Source organism: Coregonus clupeaformis, unplaced genomic scaffold, assembly GCF_020615455.1.
Source record: "Coregonus clupeaformis isolate EN_2021a unplaced genomic scaffold, ASM2061545v1 scaf0830, whole genome shotgun sequence".
NCBI lineage: Eukaryota > Metazoa > Chordata > Actinopteri > Salmoniformes > Salmonidae > Coregonus > Coregonus clupeaformis.
In genome coordinates this window covers 67301-84723 of record NW_025534285.1, presented here as the reverse complement: position 1 = coordinate 84723, position 17423 = coordinate 67301, and the positions used below count along the sequence as shown (strand labels likewise).

At 45.4% G+C, this 17423-nt stretch overlaps 1 pseudogene; it reads right to left on the bottom strand.

The window, feature by feature from the left end:
- Positions 1–607: 607 nt before the first annotated feature.
- Positions 608–1829, bottom strand: LOC123485735 (annotated as a pseudogene).
- Between the last annotated feature and the right edge of the window lie 15594 nt (positions 1830–17423).

The window sequence follows — 17423 nt, the reverse complement described above, 5'->3', positions numbered from 1 at the left end:
CACTTATACAGTTTCAAAAACAAAATTAAAAGGGACAATCTGTGATTGCTACATCAATATTTTGATGGATAAATGAATGATAGATACCCATTGATTCTTGAAAAATATAACTTATAAATGCTTCATGACCATAGTTCAACTGTCACACCCCATGAGAACCCAAAATATACACTTGTTTGTCTCCAATGTTTGTAAACATTGTAAATGTAAACAAACTATATAGCCTCAAACCATGGTTAAAACAATGATTTTGATATACTGGATGGTCAGTCCTTGCATCCATAGCTCCGTCTATTATTCTAAGAGTGGTTACATTTCTCCAGGCCCATCCCTCAGCTTTTTACCAAAACAGAAGCTGGGAGGCCACTTTGTTATTGTTTCAACTGTGGATTTGCTCTTTAAAGTCATATTTATCTACATCCACAACCAGTTCAAAGGCTGAGTTTGGCCTTTATCATCAGATTTACTTAGAGAGGGAATAAGAGAGAAACAGAGAAAATGAATATCACTTTAAAGGATAGTTATCCGTCTGTAAAATAATTATGGGTAAATAATCAAAGCAACACAACTTTTATTACTTATTTTATTTACGTTAATTCCACTTGAGTCTTCATTTTCAGTAAATACAAGCATTTATTATCCATGTTAAGATGTACAGAACACTTTACATTTTCATTTGTTGATACAATTTCAGAGGACATCCGTGGACATTCGAATCATGTGACATGTCAACCTGACTAAATACACTAATTTGTAAACATATTGATACATGTAATGATTTGTAAATGTTCATTTTAAAATTTCTGTTAGGACAAACAGTTCTCTCTCCATCATTTTAATCAGTGTGTGTGATTGACAGGAGAGATGATGAGAGGGGCTGTGTTTTGACCATCATCATTATCAGAGGGGCCGAAGAATGGAAAGAGCTTCTCTGTAAAGGTGCAGATATGAAAGAGTAGATATGAGACCTGGCCTCCACATCATAAAAGGAGACCTGACCCTCCTCATAATCAACAAACCCCAACATTTTGGGGCTTCTCTCTCAGGGAGAGGAGGATATAGTGGGAGGTACAGGCTTGGTACACATTCACGTCCTTTAGCATCACAGTCCAGAGTCCATCCTCAGGTGTCAGTGTGATATTCTCCTTCCTGTCAGTGGACTCTCTTGCCACTCCTAAAACCCATGAAGTCTTCCCCTTAACAATCACCTCATATTAAAATCTCCCTGAGGAGAAGCCATTCTTTCCAAGAACAATGGCAAAACGATCAAACCTTTTTGGATTGTCAGAAAATTTCTGTGGTGTGTCTCCATATCTTACTTGTTTCCCATCTTCAGACAGGATGAGCCAGGGATGTGCTGTATCAGGGTCCAGAGTCACATCCACTGCATACTGCTGAATCCTCTTCAGTTTGACTCCAGGCAGCTTCTCCATCTCTTTATTCAGTGTCTCCTCCAGCTGAGACACAGCTCTCCTCACAGTCCCAACACACAGATCACTGTGAACACTGACATCAGACCAGTCCTTGGTGGGTGGAGGGGTGCACACTAGGGATTGGAAGCTCTGGAGAAGTTGGATGTTGTCCTCAGTCTGTGAGAGCTGCTTCAGCTCAGTGCTTCTCCTCTTTAGCTCAGTGATTTCCTGCTCCAGCTCTTTAATGAGCCCTTCAGCCCGCCTCTCAAATGCTTCCTGCTTCTCCTCAATCACCTCAATTAGCTCAGCCTGGCTTTTCTCAATGGAGAGCACCAGAGCAATGAAAACCTGCACGCTGTCTGCTATCTCTCTCTCTCTGCATATCTCTTGCTGAGATCTACTGAGAGTTTGATCTCTTTAACCTTCTGCAGACTCTCCTGGATAATCTGCTGCACTTCTGCCTCAGTTTTCCCCAGCTGAGCCTTCCTCTCTCCACACTCTTCCTCTATATGGACAGTGTCATGAGTCTTGTGGTCTGCCTCAATTCAGAACTGACACACACATGTCTGGTCAGTCCTACAGAACAGCTCCAGGATTCTGTCATGCTTCTTACACATCCTGTCTTCTAGGTTCACCACAGGGTCGATCAGTTTGTGTCTCTTTAAGGGTGGGGCTATCTGATGAGGCTCCAGGTGAGTCTCACAGTAAGAGGTCTGACACACCAGGCAGGACTTCAGGGCCTTGCGCTTCGTCTCAGTGCAGACGTCACAGGGCACTTTTCCGAGTTTGGGAGCGGACTCATCGTCACTTCTGTCTCATTTTTTTATTTATTCTCTACAACCTCTCTTAACGTTGTGTTGACACGAAGCTCAGGTCGTCTGTAGAATTTCTCCTTACACAGTGGACACTGCCACAGGTCATTGCTATCCCAGTACTTTGTGACACAGGCCATGCAGAAGTTGTGTCCACATGAAGTGACTGGCTCAGTAAACACATCTAGACAGATAGAGCACAGGAACTGCTCTTCAGACAGGAGAATGCTGGAGGAAGCCATATCTAGAGCGAGATGGTGGAACTAGAGATTATTTCCTTGAATGAGTCATGTCTCGATAATTTTTGTGCTAACGCCAACATAACATTAAAGGTTTAACCATACAACGAACATACAGTTTAGAATAGTCAATTTACCAAATATAGTTAAACATAGGTACTGTAAAAGAAAACAGGAGAATAGAAGAATTTGCACAGTAGAATGTATTTTGATCTGCCCTTGTAAATCTCTACTCACCTGAAGAGAGTTTGATTTCTCTGATCTTTCTGACCAAAGAAAGCCCTGGAGCGTCAGTTTGAGAGAGTTTGCTTGTGTGTGCAACATGCAATATGTCTAGCAACTTTAGTTTCACATTAGCAAAGTGACATCAACATGCTCCTCCCCACCCAGTGCTGCTCTGTGCCCTGGAAAATAATTAACCCTTCACATGGCTGATCTCTATTCATTATTGATATTATATATTTTTTTATTTGACAATTTAAAAAACACAACCACACATGTGGATACAATGCATTTAAAAATCATTGAGGATAACACAAAAAAAGTTTAGAAACGTATTTCCATTGTGGTCCTCTTGTTTACAAAATACACAATTCATTAATGAACAACAAATTAAAGATCGACAGCAAATGGAGTTCAGGCAGTTTGGAAAAGATTTGCTTCCCAATCGAAAAAAAAGTGTATTTTAATATATTACAAGTATTGTAAAGTATACTTAAGTTTACGAAAAATTCTAATCATATATATACAGTTGAAGTCGGAAGTTTACATACACTTAGGTTGGAGTCATTAAAACTCGTTTTTCAACCACTCCACAAATTTCTTGTTAACAAACTATAGTTTTGGCAAGTCGGTTAGGACATCTACTTTGTGCATGACACAAGTCATTTTTTCCAACAATTGTTTACAGACAAATTTATTTCACGTATAATTCACTGTATCACAATTCCAGTGGGTAGGAAGTTTAAATACACTAAGTTGACTGTACCTTTGAACAGCTTGGAAAATTCCAGAAAATGATGTCATGGCTTTAGAAGCTTCTGATAGGCTAATTGACATCATTTGAGTCAATTGGAGGTGTACCTGTGGATGTATTTCAAGGCCTACCTTCAAACTCAATGCCTCTTTGCTTGACATCATAGGAAAATCAAAATAAATCGTAGACCTCCACAAGTCTGGTTCATCCTTGGGAGCAATTTCCAAATGCCTGAAGGTACCACGTTCATCTGTACAAACAATAGTACGCAAGTATAAACTCCATGGGACCACGCAGCCGTCATACCGCTCAGGGATGAGATGCGTTCTGTCTCCTACAGATGAAGGTACTTTGGTGCGAAAAGTGCAAATCAATCCCAGAACAACAGCAAAGGACCTTGTGAAGATGCTGGAGGTACAAAAGTATCTATATCCACAGTAAAACGAGTCCAATATCGACATAACCTGAAAGGCCGCTCAGCAAGGAAGAAGGCACTGCTCCAAAACCGCCATAAAAAAGCCAGACTACGGTTTGCAACTGCACATGGGGACAAAGATTGTACTTTTTGGAGAAATGTCCTCTGGTCTGATGAAATAAAAATAGAACTGTTTGGCCATAATGACCATCGTTAAGTTTGGAGGAAAAAGGGGGATGCTTGCAAGTGGTGAACACCATCCCAACCGTGAAGCACGGTGTGGGGGTGCTTTGCTGCAGGAGGGACTGGTGCACTTCACACAATAGATGGCATCATGAGGAAGGAAAATTACGTGGATATATTGAAGCAAGGTCTCAAGACACCAGTCAGGAAGTTAAAGCTTGGTTGCAAATAGGTCTTCCAATGGAAAATGGCTTAAGGACAACAACGTCAAGGTTTTGAAGTGGCCATCACAAAGCCCTGACCTCAATCCTATAGAACATTTGTGGGCAGAACTGAAAAAGCGTGTGTGAGCACGGAGGCCTACAAACCTGGCTCCTATACACCAGCTCTGTCAGGAGAAATGGGCAAAAATTCACCTAACTTATTGTGGGAAACATGTGGAAGGCTACCTGAAACGTTTGACCCAAGTTAAACAATTTATAGGCAATGCTACCAAATACTAATTGACTGTATGTAAACTTCTGACCCACTGGGAATGTGATGAAAGAAATAAATGAAAGCTGAAATAAATCATTCTCTCTATTATTATTCTGACATTTCACATTCTTAAAATAAAGTGGTAATCCTAACTGAACAAAGACAGGGAATTTTTACTAGGATTAAATGTCAGGAATTGTGAAAAACTGAGTTTAAATGTATTTGGCTAATGTGTATGTAATCTTCCGACTTCAACTGTGTGTATATATATATATATATATATATATATATATATATATATATATATATATATATATATATATATATATATATTGTGATGTCACGAGAGGCTGTGTCCTGGAGGGACGTTACATCCCCCTGAGATGGCTGCAAACCCAGACAGCTATGGCTCCATCTGCTGGTATGGTCGGGGAACTCCAACCCTCTATGGCCAATCTTCCCACGCAGCTGAAACCAATCAGGAGCTGATGAGCTGAAGGTTTGTTGAAGGGAAGAGACACGGTCTCCAACCTGGGCTCTCTGGAGGACAAGAGTGCTGCACGTCCACTTCCATGAGGAATATAAGGATTTGGAGATACTTACCTTTGGGAAATACTCACCTTTGGATATATGCACCTGTGGAAATACGTGTGGGACATTTGGAAGGACGTTTTGCTGGGTTGGCCACTAGCTGCAACGTGGAATACAGTAAGACTGGGGAAAAGTTATTTGAGCGAGGGAGAGTTATGATTTTGGATGTGGAAGAGACATCCCTGAACTGTTAAACCTTAAAGAGCCACCAGAGAACAGAATTGTGTTATACTTTCGTTAGTTTCCCAAGACCTTTAATAAAATCCTTGTTTTGGTTGAACCTGGTCTCCTTGCACTACTTGAGCAATCCCGCTGAAAGCTGTGTAGCCTCTCGTGACATCACAGATGGTGGAGAATACGGGCACGCTCAAGCGTTAATAGTGCATGTCAGAGGAGGATACCGAAGGTTTGATCACCCAGTTTTCCAAGTTGGCCGTAGGCTCCCGCCGACTGAAATGGAGGACATATTGAAAGCCCTTGTTGCTGGCCAGCAAGCCCAGATGCAAGCAAACGTGGCTCTCTTGGAGGAGCAAAAGAAAGCCAACCTTCTGAAGGCAGAGGAATTGCAGTTGCAGAGACAGAGGGTGGTCCAAAATACCCGCCCAATAAAGGCAAGTGACTTTATATCTAAGATGGGAGCTACCGATGACATTGAGGCATACCTGCATGCATTTGAGGCCACGGCCACTAGGGAAGCCTGGCCCAAGCAACAGTGGGTTGGTCTGTTAGCCCCCTTCCTAACCGGGGAAGCGCTGAATGCTGTCCGGGACCTGGGCCCTGACCAGGTTACTGACTATGATGCCCTGAAGTCTGAGATCCTCAGCAGATATGGACTCACAAAGTTTGGTATGGCCCAGCGCTTTCACAGCTGGACCTTCCAACCAGACCAACCTCCTCGGGCGCAGATGCATGAACTTGTCCGAATCGCAAGGAAATGGCTGGATCCGCAGAGGAATACAGCAGCGGCGGTGGTGGAGGCCGTTGTGGTGGATCGTTACCTACGCGCCCTGCCTTATGAGGCAAAACGGTTCATCAGTCAACAGGCCTTGACCACGGCTGATCTGACCGTGGAAGCTGTGGAAAAGTACCAGGCCACAGCGGAGATGCTGAATGCTTCCCGAAAAGACCCCAGGAGTGCGGCCCCACCACAAATGGGAAGAACCCGTCCAAAGGACCCCAAGGTCTCGAACCCAGCCACGTCAGGACTTATCCCGGCTCCAGGGGGAGCCAGAAACCAGGCGGGTCCAAGAAGAGTACACCAGGAGGGGGGAAACTCGACAGTGTTACCGGTGTGGGGAGATGGGACATATCTCCTGGCAGTGTGGGAAACCAGCCGAGGAACCTATGCCCACTGCGGAGTCCTCCAGCTCAGCACCCACACACCGCTTTTGCCTCGCTCTTGGGAGTCGTAGATGGCGGCCCAGATCGACCCCCCCACCTGCCCGGTAACTGTGAATCACCATGATGTGGAGGCCTTACTGGATTCTGGTAGCCGGGCCACCCTGGTGCGTAAGGATTTGGTGGGCCCAACGTGTCTGACCCCGGGGAAAGTCCTCCCAGTTTCCTGTGTCCATGGGGACACCAGAGAATACCCCATTACTGAACTTACAATGACCAGCACACGGGGAACCATACACACGACGGCGGGGGTGGTTGATTCCCTCCCCGTCCCTGTCCTAATTGGACGAGACTGCCCAGCCTTTTACCCACTCTGGAGAGAGTCTCAGGAGAGGATAACCCGAGTACCTCGGAAACGGAGAGGCAAGACTCATCCTGGGAAGGCTCCGGTGCAATCCTCCGAATTACTCACTCCCGCCCGGGCTCTGATAGGGATGGCAGGTGCCCAGACCGACACAGAGACGGAGCTACAGAATCTGGACAAAGAACTGTCTGGTCTGAAGGGGACCGCTGAGAGGTATCGTTTGTTAAAGCAACAGTTAGACATGAAGACAGAAGAGTTAGATATCCTCCAGGCTAAACTCCAACAGAGCTCCTTCCATAAGCAACAGGAGGAGCTGGAGAGGCTGCGCAGGACCATCGAGGAGTGTGAGGAGACCCTGCGCAGTAGTAAGGAGGTCCAGAAGAAGGCAGAGGAGAAGTACAAGGTGTTGGAGAACAAGATGAAGAATGCGGAGGCAGAGAGAGAGAAGGAACTGAAAGCTGCTCAACAGAAGCTAAACTCTGCTAAAACCAAGGCTGATGCGTTCAGTAAGAAACTCAAGGAGAGACAACAGGAGGCTGAGTCCCTGGTCCTAGAGGTGGAGGAGTTGAAGAGAGAGCAGGCTGGCAAGCACCACGGCAATGCGGACGCCCTCTCCCGGCGTGATGCCTTCTTCGCTGCCTTTACCCCGACGAGGACGTCGGGTCCCGAGGAGGGGGATGTGTGATGTCACGAGAGGCTGTGTCCTGGAGGGACGTTACATCCCCCTGAGATGGCTGCAAACCCAGACAGCTATGGCTCCATCTGCTGGTATGGTCGGGAACTCCAACCCTCTATGGCCAATCTTCCCACGCAGCTGAAACCAATCAGGAGCTGATGAGCTGAAGGTTTGTTGAAGGGAAGAGACACGGTCTCCAACCTGGGCTCTCTGGAGGACAAGAGTGCTGCACGTCCACTTCCATGAGGAATATAAGGATTTGGAGATACTTACCTTTGGGAAATACTCACCTTTGGATATATGCACCTGTGGAAATACGTGTGGGACATTTGGAAGGACGTTTTGCTGGGTTGGCCACTAGCTGCAACGTGGAATACAGTAAGACTGGGGAAAAGTTATTTGAGCGAGGGAGAGTTATGATTTTGGATGTGGAAGAGACATCCCTGAACTGTTAAACCTTAAAGAGCCACCAGAGAACAGAATTGTGTTATACTTTCGTTAGTTTCCCAAGACCTTTAATAAAATCCTTGTTTTGGTTGAACCTGGTCTCCTTGCACTACTTGAGCAATCCCGCTGAAAGCTGTGTAGCCTCTCGTGACATCACAATATATATATATATATATATATATATATATATATATATACAAACAATGAGGGGAAAAAAGTATTTGATCCCCTGCTGATTTTGTACGTTTGCCCACTGACAAAGACATGATCAGTCTATAATTTTTATGGTAGGTTTATTTGAACAGTGAGAGACAGAATAACAACAAAAAAATCCAGAAAAACACATGTTATAAATTGATTTGTATTTTAATGAGGGAAATAAGTATTTGACCCCCTCTCAATCAGAAAGATTTCGGGCTCCCAGGTGTCTTTTATACAGGTAACGAGCTGAGATTAGGAGCACACTCTTAAAGGGAGTCCTCCTAATCTCAGTTAGTTACCTGTATAAAAGACAGCTGTCCACAGAAGCAATCAATCAATCAGATTCCAAACTCTCCACCATGGCCATGACCAAAGAGCTCTCCAAGGATGTCAGGGACAAGATTGTAGACCTACACAAGGCTGGAATGGGCTACAAGACCATCGCCAATCAGCTTGGTGAGAAGGTGACAACAGTTGGTAAGATTATTCGCAAATAGAAGAAACACAAAACAACTGTCAATCTCCCTCGGCCTGGGGCTCCATGCAGGATCTCACCTCGTGGAGTTGCAATGATCATGAGAACGGTGAGGAATCAGCCCAGAACTACACGGGAGGATCTTGTCAATGATCTCAAGGCAGCTGGGACCATAGTCCCCAAGAAAACAATTGATAACACACTACGCCGTCAAGGACTGAAATCTTGCAGCGCCCGCAAGGTACCCCTGCTCAAGAAAGCACACATACATGCCCGTCTGAAGTTTGCCAATGAACATCTGAATGATTCAGAGGAGAACTGGGTGAAAGTGTTGTGGTCAGATGAGACCAAAACGGAGCTCTTTGGCATCAACTCAACTCGCCGTGTTTGGAGGAAGAAGAAGGATGAGTACAACCCCAAGAACACCATCCCAACCGTGAAGCATGGAGGTGGAAAAATCATTCTTTGGGGATACTTTTCTGCAAAGGGGACAGGACGACTGCACCGTATTGAGGGGAGGATGGAAGGGGCCATGTATCACGAGATCTTGGCCAACAACCTCCTTCCCTCAGTAAGAGCATTGAAGATGGGTCGTGGCTGGGTCTTCCAGCATGACAACGACCCGAAACACACAGCCAGGGCAACTAAGGAGTGGCTCCGTAAGAAGCATCTCAAGGTCCTGGAGTGGCCTAGCCAGTCTCCAGATCTCAACCCCATAGAAAATCTTTGGAGGGAGTTGAAAGTCTGTGTTGCCCAGCGACAGCCCCAAAACATCACTGCTCTAGAGGAGATCTGCATGGAGGAATGGACCAAAATACCAGCAACAGTGTGTGAAAACCTTGTGAAGACTTACAGAAAACGTTTGACCTGTGTCATTGCCAACAAAGGGTATATAACAAAGTATTGAGAAACTTTTGTTATTGACCAAATACTTATTTTCCACCAAATTAGCAAATAAATTCATAAAAAATCCTGTCATAGGTACATTGACGTGTACCTATGATGAAAATTACAGGCCTCTCTCATCTTTTTAAGTGGGAGAACTTGCACAATTGGTGGCTAACTAAATACTTTTTTCCCCCACTGTATATCAGGGATGGGCAACTCCAGTCCTCGGGACCTGATTGGTGTTACACTTTTTCCCCAGCCCCAGCTAACACATTTGACTCTAATAATCAAATACTCATGGGCTTCAGTTTAGAATGCAATACGTTTAATCAGCTGTGTTTGCTAGGGATGGGGAAAAAGTGTGACACCACTCTGACCCCCAAGGACTGGAATTGTCCATCCCTGATCTATATGGTAGGACCAGTACCAAATTAATATGGAGGCGAAAGAAACGCACACCTATTTAGGCGAGGTGCTGGCTATCGGAGTAGAACACTTGAAAAAGAAAAGGAGAGCCGCACACTCTAGGAGCTCAGAAGAGATCATTTAATAACCTAATAAACCAATGTCAGGATACCCTGATGAAGACAGCTTGTCTGTCGAAACGTTGGTTATTATGTTATTAAATGATTGCATCTGAGCTCCTAGAGTGTGCGGAAAAAGTTTGACACCACTCCGCCCATAAGGACAGGAATTGTCCATCCCTGATCTATATGGTAGGACCAGTAACAGACCTGAATGAAAGTGTCTGTTTTGAATATTCACAGAGACAGAATGATGTGGTTGATAGCAGAGACGTCACGCCCAAAGGGGGCACAGGGTCACTTGCCCCCTCAGATTTGTGATGTTTAAATTTGTCTTGTTATTTTTTCTTTGTAATACTACTAACCATGAAGTTGGCTTTAGATATTCTTTAGCTGGTCCAATGTTTCATGAGCTGAAATAAAAGCGTGAAATATTTTGTTCACACAAAAAGCATATTTCTCTCAAATTGTGTGCACAAATTTGTTTACATCCCTGTAAGCGAGCATTTCTCCTTTGCCAAGATAATCCATCCACCTGACAAATGTGGCATATCAAGAAGCTGATTAAACAGCATGATAATTACACAGGTGCACCTTGTGCTGAGGACAATAAAAGGCCACTCTAAAATGTGCAGTTTTGTCACACAACACAATGCCACAGATGTTTCAAGTTTTGAGGCAGCTTACTGACTGCAGGAATGTTCACCAGAGCTGTTGCCAGATACGTTTATGTTAATTTCTCAACCCTAAGCCAAGGCGGCTTTAGAGAATTTGGCAGTACTTCTTACTGGCCTCACGACTTCAGACCACTTGTAAAGCAGCATATGGGCGAGCTGTTGGCTGATGTCAACGTTGTGAATGCCCCATGGTGGCAGTGGGGTTATGGTATGGGCAGGCATAAGCTACGGACAATGAACACAATTGCATTTTATCGATGACAATTTGAATGCACAGAGATACCGTGGGATAGTGTACGTGCACAAAGTGAGTTTGTAACATGTATATCATTCTTGCTTGTTGTTCTTTATAGTTACTACCATTGCCTATTGTAAGTTGCCTCTCTGTGTTTACTGTGTTGTGTAATACTCCGCAGGTAGCATTATGCCATTCATACAGCCCTTCCTTTGTTAATAGCGTTGTTGCTCTACTTGTGCTATCAGTTTTTGTGCATATTCATTACCCCTGTTATCTGTCCATTACAGGACCACTATCATTCCACTACCTTTCCATGTCCATTTCATCCGTGTGTGTCAATAAAGTATCCTTGAATGTAACTCTGAGGTTGCCTTATTCCCCTCTTACCGGGGGAGGTGAAAGCGCAACCTGGTCTCAGAACATTTCGTATTATTCTGTATGTACAAAGCTGTGATCAAGTCAAAGGGTGGATACTTTGAAGAATCTCAAATCTCAAATATATTTTGATATGTGTTACACGATTTTGGTTACTTCATGATGCCATATGTGTTATTTAATAGTTTTGATGTCTTCACATTATTCTACAATGTAGAAAATACACAAGACACAGAGGAGGAGAAACTATCCAACACCCTGGGAGAGAGAACGAGTGACCTCAATCGAACTCACAGCCAGAAAGATGGGTTAGATACAGGAGAGGAAGAGTTACCCTGGATGCCATCACACCTGCTCCTGTGAGCAAGGAATGAGAGGGGAGGCTGAGCAAGAGGTCATAGTGATAGTGATTCACACCCAGAGAGAGACAGAAAACCCAAACAACCTCTTGGCTGAGATTAACCACACAGAGGTACAGGCAGAGGGCCTTCAGGGCTAGCCAGTCAGCCTTCCTGCTCTGATCCTCAAGTCAATTGTAGTTGACCTCATTCCGTCAGTAGAGGATGCCTGGTTGTTTTTTAAAAGTGCGTTCCTCTCCATCTTAAATAAGCATGCCCCATTCAAAAAATGCGGAACTAAGAACAGATATAGCCCCTGGTTCACCCCAGACTTGACTGCCCTTGACCAGCACAAAAACATCCTGTGGCGTACTGCATTAGCATCGAACAGCCCACGCGATATACAACTTTTCAGGGAAGTCAGGTACAAATATACACAATCAGTTAGGAAAGCAAAGGCTAGCTTTTTCAAACAGAAATGTGCATCTTGTAGCACTAACTCCAAAAAGTTTTGGGACAGTGTAAAGTCCATGGAGAATAAGAGCACCTCCTCCCAGCTACCCACTGCACTGAGGCTAGGAAACACTGTCACCACCGATAAATCTACTATAATTGAGAATTTCAATAAGCATTTTGCTACGGCTGGCCATGCTTTCCAACTGGCTACCCCTACCCCAGCCACCAGCTCTGCACCCTCCGCTGCAACTTGCCCATGCCCCCCACCCCCCCGGCTCCTCCTTTACTGAAATTCAGATAGCTGATGTTCTGAAAGAGCTGCAAAATCTGGACCCCTACAAATCAGCTGGGCTAGACAATCTGGACCCTTTCTTTCTAAAATTAGACGCCGAAATTGTAGCAACCCCTGTTACTAGCCTGTTCAACCTCTCTTTCGTATCATCTGAGATCCCCAGAGATTGGAAAGCTGCCGCAGTCATCCCCCTCTTCAAAGGGGGTGACACTCTACATCCAAACTGTTACAAACCTACATCCATCCTGCCCTGTCTTTCAAAAGTATTTGAAAGCCAAGTTAACAAACAGATCACCGACCATTTCGAATCCCAACGTACCTTCTCCGCTATGCAATCTGGTTTCCGAGCTGGTCATGGGTGCACCTCAGCCAAGCTCAAGGTCCTAAACGATATTATAACCGTGATCGATAAAAGACAGTACTGTGCAGCATTCTTCATCGACCTGGCCAAGGCTTTCGACTCTGTCAATCACCGCATTCTTATTGGCAGACAAATAGCCTTGGTTTCTCAAATGACTGCCTCGCCTGGTTCAACTACTACTTCTCAGATAGAGTTCAATGAGTCAAATCGGAGGGCCTGTTGTCTGGACCTCTGGCAGTCTCTATGGGGGTGCCACAGGGTTCAATTCTCGGCCGACTCTGTCCTCTGTGTATATCAATGATGTCGCTCTTGCTACTGGTGACTCTCAGATCCACCACTACGCAGACGACAACATTTTGTATACATATGGCCCTTCATTGGACACTGTGTTAACAAACCTCCAAATTATCTTCAATGCCATACAACACTCCTTCCATATCCTCCAACTGCTCTTAAACGCTATTAAAACTAAATGCATGCTCTTCAATCGAACGCTGCTTGCACCCGCCCGCCCAACTAGAATCACTACTCTCGGCAGGTCTGACTTAGAATATGTGGACAACTACAAATACCTAGGTGTCTAGTTAGACCGTAAATTCTCCTTCTAGACTCACATTACGCATCTCCAATCCAAAGTTAAATCTAGAAGCGGCTTCTTATTTCACAACAAAGCCTCCTTCACTCATGCTGCCAAACATGCCCTCGTAAAACTGACTATCCTACCGATCCTTGACTTCGGCGATGTTATTTACAAAATAACCTCCAACACTCTACTCAGCTAATTGGATGTAGTCTATCACAGTGCCATCCATTTTGTCAACAAAGCCCAATATACTACCTACCATTGTGACCTGTACGCTTTCGTTGGTTGGCCCTCACTACATATTTGTCGCCAATCCCACTGGCTCCAGGTCATCTATCCCCGCCTTATCTGAAGTCATTGGTCACCATAGCAACACCCACCCGTGGTATGCGCTCCTGCAGGTATATCACACCTCCTTTGGCCACCATTCCTTCCAGTTCTCTCCTGCTAATGACTGGAAAGAACTGCAAAAATCTCTGAAGCTGGAGACTCTTATCTCCCTCACTAACTTTAAGCATCAGTTGTCAGAGCAGCTTACCGATCACTGCACCTGTACACAGCCCATCTGTTATTAGCCCACCCAACTACCTCATCCCCATTTTGCTAATTTACACCCCAGTATCTCTACTTGAACATCATCTTCTGCACATCCATCACTCCAGTGTTAATACTACATTTATTGCCTTACCTCCATAACTTATTACATTTGCAAACACTGTATATAGATTTTCTATTGTGTTATTGACTGTATGTTTTGTTTATCTCATGTGTAACTCTGTGTTGTTGTTGTTTTTATCGCACTGCTTTGCTTTATCTTGGCCAGGTCGCAGTTGTAAATGAGAACTTGTTCTCAACTGGCCTACCTGGTTATATAAAGTTGAAATAAAAAAATAAAACAAAATGTTTAATTCATATTCATTAAAGATATTTAGTCAAGACTTGAAAAGTGCCATTTATTTCAAATGATAATTATTCAGTGTCTGCAACCCTCAAGAACCAGGGTGAGTCTGGCTCCCCATTTTACTGGGCAAACACAACTTGCATATGGTCATAGACTAGGCCAAAACGCTAATCTTTTAACCTTGATTGAATAAAACAATGCATTTTAAATAGTGAGAAAGAGTTGCGCTTTTCCTTTTATATTATGATTAAGGTTTTTGGTTGCACCTCGACTCAAAGTTGGTTGAGCGCCCTCCACTTTTTTGTCAAATAACACATAAAAAAAAAATGTAATAAGTAAATTATTAAAAGCATTAAAATTGGGATTGGGATGTTTCCCACTTATTTACACAACGTACTCCACAAAGTTTAGAGAAATGTTCTGAAATTAATTAAGAATTAAACAGAAGAAAATCAGAATTGAAGGCAACTATAATGCAAAAAAAAATATTTTAATGGTTCAATCCTGTTTCTGGTCTAATGAATAATTAATATTGTTCCTCCTCTTCCTTGTGGCAAGCGCAGCAGCACACTGCCCTCCAAAGCCTGCAAAAAACGCCGGACTGCCCCTTTCCTCGCCCTGCATGGAACATCTAGGGTCACGTCCTTGGTGACGTGTGGGGTGACGTCCAGGGTGACCACAGCAACATCCTCTGGAAAGGGACAAAAGCGGGACAGAATGTAAATAAATGCAATCCGAAGGTTCTAAACACTGGCCAGTTGAATGGGATCTTTTATTTCAGCTCATGAAACATGGGACCAACACTTTACATGTTATCATGACAAATGGCACCTGTCAGAGTGCTTTCTATAAGTCTTACTCACCTGCTTGGATGTCAGATGGCAGAGTGGCGGAGAAGGCCACCATGAGAGGCTTTTCTTCAGGTGTGACGTCCACAACCTCCAAGAGTGAAGAAGCCGGATATGCCTCTGTGTTAGGGGTGATGTCCACAACCTTCAGGTGGGTAGAAGCCGGGTCTGCCTCTGTGTAAGGGGTGATGTCCACAACTTCCAAGTGGGAAGAGACGGGTTCTGCCTCTGTGTTAAGTGTGACGAACACAATCTCCAAGTGGGAAGAGACGGGTTCTGCCACTTTGTTAGGGGTGATTTCCACAACCTCTAGGTGAGAAGAAGCCGGGTCTACCTCTGTATTAGGGGTGATGTCCACAACCTTACGGTGGGAAGAAGACGGGTCTGCCTCTATATTAGGGGTGATTTCCACAACCTCCAGCTGGGAATAAGCCGGGTCTGCCTCTGTGTTAAAGGTGATGTCCACAACAACTAGGTGGAAAGAAGCCAGGTCTTTCTCTGTGTTAGGGATGATTTCCATAACCTCCAGGTGGGAAGAAGATGGGTCTGCCTCTGTGTTAGGGGTGATGTCCACAACCTCCAGGTGGGAAGTTGCTGGGTCTGCCTCTGTGTTAGGGATGATGTCCACAACCTCCAGGTGGGAAGAAGCTGGCTCTGCCTCTGTGTTAGGGGTGATGTCCACAACCTTCGGGTGGGAAGAAGCCATGTCTGCCTCTTTGTTAGGGGTGATGTCCACAACCTCCAGGTGGGAAGAAGCCAGGTGAGCCTCTTTGTTAGGGGTGATGTCCACAACCTCTAGGTGAGAAGAAGCCGGGTCTGCCTCTGTGTTAGGGGTGATGTCCTCAACCTCTAGGTGAGAAGAAGCCGGGTCTGCCTCTGTGTTAGGGGTGATGTCCTCAACATCCAGGTGGTAAGATACCGGGTCTGCCTCTGTGTTAGGGGGGATGTCCACAACCTCCAGGTGAGAAGAAGCCGAGTCTTCCTCTGTGTTAGGGGTGATGTCCACAACCTCCAGGTGAGAAGAAGCCGGATCTGCCTCTGTGTTAGGGGTGATGTCCACAACCTCCAGGTGAGAAGAAGCCGGGTGTGCCTCTGTTTTAGGGGTGATGTCCACAACCACTAGGTGGGAAGATGACGGGACTGACTCTGTGTTAAGGGTGATGTCCACAACCATCAGGTGGGAATAATCCGGGTGTGCCTCTGTGTTAGGGGTGATGTCCATAACCACTATGTGGGAAGAATCCGGGTCTGCCTCTCTGCTACGGGTGATGTCAACAACCTCTAGGTGGGGAGAAGCTGGGTCAAACTCTGTGTTAGGGGTGATTCCCTCAACTTCCAGGTGGGCAGAAGCCGGGTCTTTCTCTGTGTTAGGGGTGATGTCCATAACCTCCGGGTGGGAAGAAGCTGGGTCTGCCTCTGTGTTATGGGGGATTTCCACAACCTCCAGGTGGGAAGAAGCCTGGTCTGCATCTGTGTTTGGGGTGACAATTAAAATCCTGATTGGCTCTACTACTACAAGGCACCAGGATGTCATGACAAAAGGCATCTGTCAGAGTGCTCTCTATGAGTGCTACTCACCTGCTTGGATGTCAGCTGGTAGTGTGGCGGAGACGGCCACCACTAGGACAGGGGGAACTGGCAGGGTGTCTGCAGTAGGCTGGAAGTAGCTCTTCACCTCGTCCGCCACAAAGGCACAGACAGAGCTCATAAAAAAAGGGGTCTTGATGTCATCTAGGGAGAAGGACTGGCTGATTCTCCCGAGGATCGACCTCGCAGAGTCAAAAGCAGCAGCCCGGGAGAAAGGGGTGTGAGGAGAAGAGGCCTTCAACATGCTGGAGAGCTTCTCTCCTACGGCCACCACCATACTCACAGCCATCCCGCTTAGGAGGATGGGGTGATCTGAATGGCCTTCCTCTGGCTGAAGCCACAGGGCCAGGAGGATCCTGGGCACCAGCTCCACCACCACCTGGGATGGGCTGAGCAGGTTGCTACAGGGCTTATTGGACAGCTTGTCCAGAATGCTCCTCACAGCTCTCTCCACGATGCTGTGGACCTTAGGGTCGCTGAAATCAACAAAAAGCAGCAGAGAAAACTAAACGATGTGCAATGTTCACACAGAAAACAGTGCCCTAGTTTCTTTCTGCATAGCTCCAGATGTGTAGATGAATGGAGCAAGCCGTATGCAGGGCAGTACATGGAACTCACATGTCAGCGCCAGCTGGTGAGGTGGGGTGCATAGAGCGGCGGAGCTTGCAGACAGCCTTGTGCTCCATGTCAATCATTTTTAGGCAGGTGTTTACTTCCCAGGTCTGCCGTAGGAAACAGGAAGTCCCATT